Source organism: Heteronotia binoei, chromosome 7 (genome assembly GCF_032191835.1).
Source record: "Heteronotia binoei isolate CCM8104 ecotype False Entrance Well chromosome 7, APGP_CSIRO_Hbin_v1, whole genome shotgun sequence".
Lineage (NCBI taxonomy): Eukaryota > Metazoa > Chordata > Lepidosauria > Squamata > Gekkonidae > Heteronotia > Heteronotia binoei.
In genome coordinates, this window is record NC_083229.1 from 35,494,042 (window position 1) to 35,506,143 (window position 12,102).

Here is a 12,102-nt window from a genome sequence, read left to right on the forward strand (position 1 = left end):
GAGGTCAAGACATCTCACCAGAATGTCCGGATGGGGCAAATAGTGGCACAAACCCTTCTCAAGCAACTTTTAAAGCTCCTTATTAGCCTTGTACCTGGCCCTTTCTACAGCTGCGGGGTCCAAAGCACAACGCCACACCAGGCGGGGCAGTATGGCTGACCACACTATGATGGTCCCCGGCCATCGCTCCCGAATGTGCAAAAAATCATCACGGGCCTGCCAAACTAAGGCCTTGCCCTTCAGTAACCCCAGATCATTACCTCCCAGGTGAACTATTAAGACCTGAGGAGGGGGACCCACTCTATCACAAAACAGTAAAGGCAGCAGCCCCGACCACTGAAGGCCACGGCACCCCTGCCACTCAATAACAGCATGCTGGCTGAGTCCCAGCTGAGAGGCCACCACAGTTCTCTGTGCTTGCAGAGCAGCCCAAAACACGTGGCTATGGCCACAGATGAGAACTCGGCTCTGGCTCTTCTGGCCAGGAACAACAGCATCTAAAAAGAAAAAACAGTTAAACACCAACCGAACAGAACATTCCCCGAAACCCAACTCATTCATGGCCTAAGCAAAGGCCACACATAGGCCTTATAGGCCGATGAACGCCAACGCCCCAACCTCTGAATAGAGGTGGAAGGATACCCCATTGCAGCAGCAGTTAAGGCTGCCCCGATTCTAAAGGAGTGGGTCCCAAACCGCACCCCTGACAGTCCCAATGCACCCAAGACCCGAGACGTCACAGCCCAAAACTGGTGCTTCGTCAAAGGGGCACCCTCAGAATGAATAAACAAAAACCCATCCTGACTACCCCGGACTGCCAAATGAGCAGCCAAAGCTGACACGGGACACAAATCAAGCTCAGAGCAACTGCCCAGCTCCAGCCTCTCTATACCAACCTTTCAGTATCTTTCGAATACGAACGTCTGCTGTATCCTCCCTATAACCTAGCGCCTTGCTGGCAAAAGCCAGCGCAGACAGGCGCCCCCTAATAGATCACACCACTAACCCCTTACCTCGCAGCGACACACAGTAATGGAGCAATTCCTCCACCAGGAGGGGCCAGATCCTGCAATACCCTACCTCTGCCTGAAAGTCCTCAAACTGCCGCACAGCCCGTTCATAAGACTTCCGAGTGCTAGGCGCAATGGCCAAACCTATCGTTCTGCACACCTCGGCTCTCCAATCAGCCATAGCTCCTGGGTCATTGCAACCGGCTCTCTGTTGGCCTCCGGGGCCAGCTGACGAAACCTCTCCATCTGTTTACAAGATAGAGCATCAGCTACCCCGTTACACCCAGAACATGCCTGGCTAAAAACAAAATGTTAAGCCGCAAACAGCGCAGAGTGAAGGCCCTAACCAACTGCATAACCCGCCAGGATTTGGATGTAAGGGAATTAATGACGTGGACAACCACCATATTATCACACCAAAAATGCACCGTGTGATTGGCCATATCCTTCCCCCACAGCGAAACTGCAACTAAAATGGGAAAGAACTCAAGAAACGTAAGATCTCGGTTCACACCCATCATCACCAAGGAGTTAGGCCAACTATTGGTGCACCAATGTCCATGAAAGTAGACCCCAAAACCTAAAGATCCCGCAGCATCAGACAGACCTGGAGCTCAGCTTCAAGCCTCAAATCGTCCCTCAAAAAAAAAGAGACTCCGCTAAAGGACTCTAAAAATTCCTGCCAAACCTCCAAATCATCCCTCATGCTGCGTGTGACCCTAGTTCTATGCTGAGGCAAGCGTAATCCTGCCATAGCATCGCACAGCCTTCTAAGAAAAGCCCTACCAAGAGCAACCACCTTGCAAGCAAAGTTGAGGTGCCCGACCAGCTGCTGCAACTCCAACAATGTAACTTTCTTCCTAAGAAGAAAGGTAGAAATCCTAGCCCGTAGCTCAACTATTTTCTGAAGGGGCACCCTCGACAACTGCGCAACAGTGTCGATCTCAATCCCCAAAAAGGTCAACCTCTGGGTTGGTCCCTCAGTCTTCTCAGGCGCTAGCGGAACCCCAAGCTCCTCAGCCAGCTCAACAAAGCCAGACAGCAGCTGAGCACAATGCCCTGATCCTAAAGGACCCACAAAGAGGTAGTTGTCCAGATAATGAACGACGTCCTGCAAACCCACTTTTGCCCGTACCGCCCATTCAAAAAATGTGCTGAAACGTTCAAAAGCCGAAAAAGATACAGAGCAGCCCATTGGCAATGCTCTGTCCATGTAAAATTGCCCTTCAAAACGAAACCCCAAGAGCTCAAAATCAGCAGGATGAACAGGCAAAAGGCAAAAGGCTGACTTAATGTCGCATTTCGCCATTTCAGCCCCAACCCCACAACGTCGCACCACGGCAATGCCCTGATCAAAGCTGGTATACCTAACCGAGCATAAGTGCTCGGGTATCCCATCATTCACAGGCGCTCCTTTTGGAAAAGACAAGTGGTGAATCAAACGAAATTCACCAGGCCTCTTTTTGGGTACTATCCCCAGAGGAGAGACTCTGAGGGCGTTTTCGCACTGACCTTAATCAGCAGCGACGCCCCTCTTCACCGCGCAGGATCGGCGCGGATTTCGCACTAATTGCCGCGGAGCACCCGGAAGAGCTGGAAAGTCCTGCGGCTTTTGCGGCGCAAATGGAAACTGCCAAAAACCAGTTTCCATTTGCGCCGCAAAAGCCGCAGGACTTTCCGGCTCTTCCGGGTGCTCCGCAGCAATTAGTGCAAAATCTGCGCCGATCCTGCGCGGTGAAGAGGGGCGTCGCTGCTGATTAAGGTCAGTGCGAAAACGCCCTGAGAGTATTCACTGGAGGATATGAAAAGGGACCCAACACCCTTCCTTCACCTAGCTCCTTAGCAATTTTATCTCTAACCACGTGCTCTAAACCCAGCACAGACTTAAGGTTACCTGAAAGAAACGGAACTCTAGGCCCATGAAACGGGATCCTAAAACCAAACTTTAAACCATCCAACAAATACAAACTATCGGCCCTTCTGGGATACTCTGCCAGCCACCGTTCAAGAGGCCCCACCCTTATCGGGCTGGGGCCCTTTTTTAGCTGGAAAGGCTCCTCCACCTCCCCCAGGCTTTTTCGGGTTCTTGCGTCCCCTGGCTCTGGGGCAGCTGTCAAAGGAATGCAAGCCCTTGCACAAGGGGCATTCGTGCCTAAACTGGCATGCTTTCCTGTTGCAAACCCCGAGGGAACTGAACTCCCAGCAGAGCAAGCGGGGTTGAACCGCCTGCCCCGCAGCGCCGCGGGGAGAGCCTGACGAAGCCGACACAGCGGAGGAGGATCTATTTACCAAATGGCCGCTGTCGGAGCTGTGACCTAGATTAGGCCTGGCAGGAGACATAACCTGCAGCCAAAGCTGCTGGTGGATTCTGTCCCACAGAAGAGACGGATAATGGGCAGCCCTCATCCGAAACTCTTCATCATACTGTAGCCACGCCGGGCCACTAAAGGCCGTATAGCCCTTATATATAATATCCAAATACTGAAAAAGGGCTGCAGCCCTCCAAGGCTGGGCCCGGGCGATCACCCCTGCATATATACAGAACCCTGGAAGCCAATTGGCCCAGGTTCTGTCCACCTTACGCTTCTTTAATTTTTCCTTCTCTTTTTCGTCTAAAACTTTTTACTCCAATTCCCTAAAGAGCAAGGAAAATATATCCACATACTCCCCTTTTAATATTCTCTCACGTGTTGCGGGGAGCAGGTGGTCACCCAATGGTAGAGCAACATCTCTAAAGGGCAAAGAAGCAAAAGGCACCATCCCATAGAGGGAAGGTCCCCCAATGAAGGGGCTAGCCATACCCAATTGACCAGCACCCGCACAAGCCCTGCAAGGCCCCCCTTTCCCACTAAACCCAGGCCAGGTAACAGGGGACTCAAACCCAGAGGCAGAAGGCATGCCTGAACTAGATGAGGGGCACCCTTGTCCAGCCAATAAGGTGGGGCCAGAAGGACCCCATGGCCAAGCCTGACCACTACCAACCTGTAAATTTCCGACCAACTTACCAGCCCATCCAGAAGGAACAACCGCCGTCCCCAGACCAAACGCTCCAGCAGCCGCTGCTGCATCCGCCCCACTGGACCCAGCATCCATAGATGCACCAGCAGACCTGCCCTCAAGGAGAGAAAGCCTAGTTAAAATGTTGGCTTGGCGACCTCTTCTGGATGTCCCAGGACCGTCTAGCCCCCCAAGACAAGGCAGACCTGACACTTGCTCAAGCGCCCTCAGTCTGCTCATAATGTTAGCCTCCACCACCCCATCACCCTCCTCATCAGACGAAGATGCAGGAGGTGGGGTGTCTTAGGCGATGCCCTAGGTGTCTTGGGCACCAGCTTCTTACCCTTAGACTTCCCAGACCCCTTACCACCAGCCATGATGACAACACAAAAAACTCTTAAAGAACTCTACACCAACACTTCTGATGGATGAGCCCCAAAATGGCTGACGCCTTGTTACCGGGCAGATCGGAGCCCAAAATGGCCGACAGCCCTGTTACCGGGCAAAACTGAGACCTAAAATGGCCACCGCCACCCCCACTGCTGAATAAGCCCAAGATGGCTGACAGACCTGTTGCCGGGCAAAATGCTGCCTAAAATGGCCGCCGCCCCCTCAATTGAATGGACCCAAGATGGCCGCTCGCTCTGTTACCAGGCAGAAAATATGGACCACAATGTCCGCCTGGCAGTCTCTAACTGTACCACCAGACCACACCCTAAAAGGGCTGCCTCAAAGGCCACAAACGAGCCCCTCAGCCAGCAAAAGAATGGAAGGCTGAGTCAACCTCGAGCCAGCTACCTAAAAAGCCCAGCTTCTGCCAGAGATCGAACTCAGGTTGTGAGCAGAGCTTAGGACTGCTGTACTGCAGTCCTAACACTCTGCACCACGGGGCTACTTCACATGGAATAGACGGCACGCTTCAGGCACCCAGGGAAACACCCCCAAAATGCCCTCCAAGCGGATCCCACCCCCAGGACTCCAACACCACACACAGTATCAGCCCGCCGTCCACCAGCACAGCACCCCCAACGCTCCAGAAGCCTGCGCCTGACCACCCCCCTCCAAAACCAGAAGGACTCAGCCAAGACGCCAGCAGAGCAGCTCAGCGCCGACAAAAATCTTCCCGACGCAAGCCTGTCCCGCCGAGGAAACAGCCAGCCGACCACGGAGCCTCCAAACAGCGTCCCAGCTGACCACAGAGCCTTCGCCGACCATGGAGCCTTCAGAAATGTCCCCAGCTGAAGACGCGCCTGACGCAGACTGAGAGGAGCGCAGGTCTGGCTGTCAATCAACCAGACCTCGCTCTCCAGCCTGCGCGCCAGAACAGGCGCCCTCTGTCTCTCCCCGTCCGGGGAGGCAAACTCGTGCCTTTGCAGCCCAGCCGCTGCACAGGGGGCTGCAGGCACCTGATTCCTTCCCCCTCAGAGAGGCTTGACAGTGCAGTAGCAGCCAGGAGAAAAAAGTGGAGGCAAGTAATAGCTTGTGGGTTGGATACCAGCCCTGCAGGGGCCAGATCAGGCATGCGGGACGGACATTTGACACCCTCAAAGTAATCTCTGACTTTGCCTTCATTTCAGGCCATCATTGAACACAAGACTTTCTGAAGAGTAAGTAGGCCTGCAGCTCCACTTTAACTGGAGTCAGATCAGCTGTCTAACGGAGACTTTTTGCCTCACTCAGCATCTGGGCATCAGATTGTTAATCAAAGCCTCTCAGTGATTCATAGGTGTGCCTTTGGTCACTTATGGAACCTGGCATACTGGTGGTGGAAAGTGCTATCAAGTTGCAGCTGCCTTATGGCAACCTTGTAGGGTTTTAAGACAAGAGAGGAACTGAGGAACAGAGGTGGTTTGCCATTGCCTGCCTCTGTGTAACAGCCCCAGATTCCTTGGTGGTCTCCCATTCAAGTAATAACTGAGATTGACCCTACTTAGATTCCAAGATCTGACAAGACTGGGCTAGCTTGAGCCATCCAGATTGGGGCTTTACCATATTAGCAACTGTCCAAAACAGCTTCATAGTCACATCATAAAATATGAATCTCTGCTTGTTTGATAAACTATGTCCAGTCACACTTCCCTTTTTAACCTTGTTCAGAGGCTTTCATAGGAACATAAACTGCTCATTCCTCTGTTTCCAACTGTTCAATTACACATTTAGTTACTCGTGTCCCTTCCCTTCTTTTGGAAACAAAATATTTTGTTTTCAGTCCTTACTGCCATCCTCATAACTGGGAGCAGAATCCTTCCCCCAGTTGGACAGAATTTGGGACTGCATGTGGGCTGGATTCTGGAAAAGCGTGTTTTCAAACTGGTTATGTTTGTGCAACTGGTTATGTCTCTGTCTATTGTAACATCCTTAGCCCTGTGGTAAGTTTTCTGCTCAGACATTTAGGCTCCTGCCCCAATTCCCTGCTTGGATCAAGAGATAGAAGCTATAGCCTTCCTGCTTTCTTTCCTTCTCTACCATTGTGCCTCCCCTTCCAAATGAATCAGCCTGCACAGAAGTTGATGCTTAAAGTGACTTGGTGTTTATGTAGACTTCTGGTACTGGATGTTGCTGCTGGTTGACTGTTTACTAATTCCTCTCTCAAAAAAGTTACTTCTATCTGCATGAATACCCATGAAGCTGCCTTATACTGAATCAGATCGTTAGTCTATCAAGGTCAGTACTGTCTACTCTGACTGGCAGTGACCATCCAGGGCTGCAAGCAGAGGTCTTTCCCTTCACCTCCTGTCCGGTCCTTTTAACTGGAGATGCTGCTCATTGAACCTGGGACCTTCTGCATGCCAAGCAGATGCTCTACAACTGGGGCCCCTCTCCACATATTCTAAGTGTTCTTTCTAGGCTTTGCAGAGACACTGTGCTACCTGGTCAAAGATCCCTTACAGTCATTGTGTTCAAGCTGGGAGTGTTCCTTACAATGAATGCGGTACTTAAGCAAGCATTCCTTATGACTGAGAGGAAGGAATGTAGCTTCCTTAGGCTATTTCAGTGTGGATATAGACTTTGGCTGGAAAGCAGATCTCATAGGGGAATGTCTTTCCACCAACAACAGTCTAAACCTATTTGCATGTTTAGTTATCTGACCACTTGTTCCAAAGGAATGTGATTGCTCAGTACTTACACATAGCACAAGTCTTCAGTATTTCAATAACTACATGCCTTAAGAGAAAAGTATATATAACAATTTTAACTTTATATAGATATAGATATTTAGATGAGCTCTTGAGCAGATATTCCAATGTTCTATATAATTAGATAAATTAATGGTAATTGCAACACAGAAAATAAAAATTGACTGTATGCTAATTCTGATTTTCAAATGTTATTCACTGCAAGAGTTTGCCATTTAGTTGTATTTAGCAAGAAGTATACAAGTGTTCTCATTATTGTGCAATTCAAAAACTCAAAAACAAAGAAAACAGGATGTCAGAGCAAGCAGAACTTTGCTGTGTTTATCAACAGATTACTTATAAAATCCACGACCAGGAGATAATATGCTGAATTTGGAGAAGAAAGTTCAAATTGTTATCTCATTAACAGACAAGTGAAGTTCCAAGCAGAGTTATACACTTAGACCTGTCCTAATAGGTTTTTCTCTCCAGATGGTTCCAAAACTGCAAAGGTTTTTTCACAAATGTAAATAACTCCCTCATCTTGCAAAATATCAAGGACATCATATTTTCGGCATATTTCTGGCTGCCAGTTCTAAGAACTGTGGATTTCCAAACAGATGTTTGACAGAGAAAGACAGTAGAAAAATAACTATGGCATGTCGTACGACTAGGCATCCCTGCTAAATGATCAAAAATATAGCAGAAGAATACGCAGAACTATAGCAAAAGGTAACAGACTTCATACATGTTGTTTGAGACGTTCATTTATCTAAGACTGCAATGTTATGAATCCTCTAGGAAATAAATCCCTTTAAACTCGATGAGGTTTGTGCTGTAAGTTATCCATTTTTTATTAGGGTTGCTATTGACTATCATTCATTACTGAAAGGAATGGAATGCTGGAACAGACGAACAGCTGGGAAAGTTTAGTTTTGCCAATGGCATGTGCTTTAGAAGTAAATTGTTTTTAAGACAGGTAGCAATCCAGGCTGTCTTTCAAACTCTGCCAACAAAATATGCCTAATATATCACAGATTAAAGTTAAAAATAATTTGTCAGCTCATTTGTATAATGCAAAAAGTGAGCTCTAGTAAACTATTTTTCATTACCAAAGTACTGGCGTGACCTAAGCAATGTCATGTATGAGTCAAAGCCCCAAAAGCCAAACTCAGTCTTGCCATTTAATTCAATAGCCCAGTTCAGCATTTCTACCTGGGCTTCCTATCTGGACTAGAAAAACATTACCAAAATCAAATAATTGGTAAATCATGGCCTGAATCCAAAGGAACAGGCGAATGAGGTGGGACAACCTTTACAACTGTTTTTTTTCCTCAACCATCAATCTTCTGTGGAACAGATTTTTGAAACTGAGCTCATTTGCTGTTCAAACAGTAAAAAATTCACCCCTTGACCCTAAACAGATCTTTCTATATGGGACTGTAAACTAGAGGCATCCATATTAGAAGAAGGAAAAGAAATTGGGAACATCTGAGACACCTGGAAATGGTGAGACTGAGCTAGGGTTGCCAACAGGACCAGATCTGCATGGGGTTTTTTTTTTGGGGGGGGGGTTAAAAAATAAGAGCCTCGTGGTGCAAAAGAGCCCTGTGGAGCAGAGTGGTAAAGCTGCAGAACTGCAGTCCTAAGCTCTGCTCACAACCTGAGTTCGATCCCAGCAAAAGCTGGGTTCAGGTAGCTAGTTTGAGGTTGACTCAGCCTTCCATCGTTCCCAGGTCTGTAAAATGAGTACCCAGCTTGCTGGGGGGAAAGTGTAGATGACTGGGGAAGGCAATGTCTGACTGGGGAACCTGACTGGGGAAAAGGTAAAGGTAAAGGTAAAGGTAGTCCCCTGTGCAAACACCAGTCATTTTCGACTCTGGGGTGATGTTTCTTTCACAATGTTTTCACAGCAGACTTTTTACGGGGTGGTTTGCCATTGCCTTCCCCAGTCATCTACACTTTCCCCCCAGCAAGCTGGGTATTTATTTTACTGACCTTGGAAGGATGGAAGGCTGAGTCATCCTGGAGCCGGCTACCTGAACCAGCTTCCGCTGGGATTGAACTCAGGTCGTGAGCAGAGTGCAGTACCGCAGCTTTACCACTCTGTGCCACCCTGTAAAAAGTCTGCCATGAAAATGTTGTGAAAGCAACATCACCCCAGAGTCGGAAATGACTGGTGCTTGCACAGGGGACTACCTTTACCTTCTTACTTTAATTAAAAAATGATGCCCCCTTGTGGGTCCATTCTACCTTATGGACCCACAGAATAGAATGGACTCCATACCCAATTTGATGCCCCCCCCTCCGGCAGCACCCAGGGCAAGCACCCCCTCTGCCTCTTCCTAGATCCAGCTCAGGTTGCCAACTTGGGAAATTTCTGGAGATTTGGAGGATGGGAAAAGAGTCTGGAGAATGGAAGGGGTTCAGCATGAACTTGGTGCTAAAGAGTCTACTCTTTGAAGCTGCCATTTTCTCCAAGGAAACTGATCTCTCTAGTCTGATCTGTTTTAATTCCTGGAGAAATCCAGGCCCCACCTGGAGGCTAATAACATAAACCCAAAGGGTTCCTATGACCCAAATTACTATAATAATAGACATACATTTATCACAAGAAAGACAGGCAAATACTACAGTCCTCAATATATAGGATTGTAGTATTTGCCTGTCTTCCTTGTAATAAATGTATGTTTATTATTATAGTAATTTGAGTCATCGGAACCCTTTGGGTTTATGTTATTAGTCTTACAGATTGACCTCTCTCATTGTATTTATTTCCCACCTGGAGGCTGGCAACCCTAGCATGGCAATGGGCACAAAGGACTCATGGCCTGGCATCCTATGAGAGCAATGTTGGCAGAAGAAGCACCAACCTAGGATGACTTAAAAAAAAAGTAAGGATAGTCCCTTTTGCAAGCACCAGTCGTTTCTGACTCTGGGGTGATGTTGCTTTCACAACGCTTTTACAGCGGACTTTTTACGGGATGATTTACAATTGCCTTCCCCAGTCATCTACACTTTCCTCCCCAGCAAGTTGGTACTCATTTTACCGACCTCGGAAGGATGGAAGGCTGAGTCACCCTCAAGCTGGCTATCTGAACCCCAGCTTCCGCCAGGATCAAACTCAGGTCATGAGCAGAGCTTAGGACTGCAGGACTGCAGCTTTACCACTCTACGCCATGAGGGTCTTCTTTTGGGATGACTAGGATTTACTTATTTTCTTAGAAAAGTTGAATGCTGCATCTCTAAAGACCTTCTTGGGACAGCTCATAACAAAAATAATAAAATCATACCAAATGTGGCAATAAAAACAACCAAAACAAATCAAGTCAATTAAAAAATTTAAGTAAATCTCCGCCCCCCCCCCCAAATAAAAATAAGCACATCAAACAAATGCAGAGGTCTCAAATGATATTGATTGATAAAAGAGACCTCAGGTTAAAAGTATACTATCAGAATGGTATTAGCCTCATAATTAAAAGCCTGACGAAACAGAAATAATTTGGCCTGGTGCCTCAAAGAGAGTAGCATACATGCCAGCCAAGCCCAAGAGGAAGGTCATTTCATTGGTGAGGTGCCACAACTGAAAAAGCCTTGCTTCTGGTTGCTGGCTACCTCACATCTGATAGCGGAGGCACAAAGATCAAGGAAAATGTTCACTGGCAGGTTGGACAGCATGAATGCAGTTTTTTACTTTGCCTCCCACAAGCCACTTAGGGTGTTATAGCAAGAACTAGCACTTTGAACAAACAGGCAACCAGTATGCATCTGTCAACAACACCTGTTCATCACCTGCTTTAATATTCTACTGATGGCCTGCTGTGCAGAAGTTTTTTTAAAAATTGTATGTATCATATGCATTTTATTTTGGAATAAAATATTTAAATCAATCAATCAACAAATCTCTGGGTAGTCTACAAGGAACAGCATATGAAGTTCCCTTTGTCATCTATAACTTTGCATGTTAAGCAAACAGGTACCTGAGGGAGTGGATGAGGCCTTGAAAATGTGTGTACAGTGTGTCCTTATTGGGGGAACCCCCCTTTTAACCAAGAGACAGTGTGTTTTCTTTAAAGAGAAATGAAAAAAAGTTTTGAAATTCAGTCAAAGTTATTTTGGAAGGAAAATGGAATCCTAAAAAAAGCCTCTTTGTGAAAGAAAGAAAGAAAGAAAGAAAGAAAGAAAGAAAGAAAGAAAGAAAGAAAGAAAGAAAGAAAGAAAGAAAGAAAGAAAGAAAGAAAGAAAGAAAAAAGGGGTCTTGAAAGAAACAGCTTGAAAATTATTTTTGAATTGGTTGTGTTAAAGGGAGTTAAAGAGAATGTAATCTGATAGACTCTCAGAAAAAACGGGTGCAGCTGTCTCTTGCCTCACCTCAGCCTGTGGCAAATCAGCCTAGATACAGCTTTGCTTCCAATGGTGTTTCCTGGAGTGGGGGGAGGGGGGAGAAACAGCTGCTGCTGCTGCTGAAGCCCTTGTTTTAGCTGCTGGCCCAGCAATAGGGGGCAGCTACAAATGGATTCCAGCCAGAAAGGTCTCCAGACAACTACTGAGTGGTCTCCAGATGGTGGCTAGAGATCTCCTGGAATAACAACTGGTCTCCAGGTTACAAAGATCAGTTCCCCTAGAGAACATGGCTGCTTTGGAAGATGAACTCCATGGCATTATACAGCAGTGAGGTCTCTTCTCTCTCCAAAACCCGCCCTCCCCTGGTAGCACCCCCAAAATCTCCAGGAATTTCCCAACTGAGAACTGAATTGAGAGGCACCTCATATTGTCCATTGACAAAACGTATTGTAAGATCTAGACACAGGTGAAAGAATGATCTTTGGCCTTCATCTGGCCTAGCAGTGTGATGTAATATTATCACACTGTCCTTTTTCCCCACCCCCAGTGTGCTGGCTGTTTGTGTGTATAGTCTTCCCAAACCCTGTTTTGGAAATTTAGGTGATCCTGTGGGAGACTGTTGTATTTATTTATTT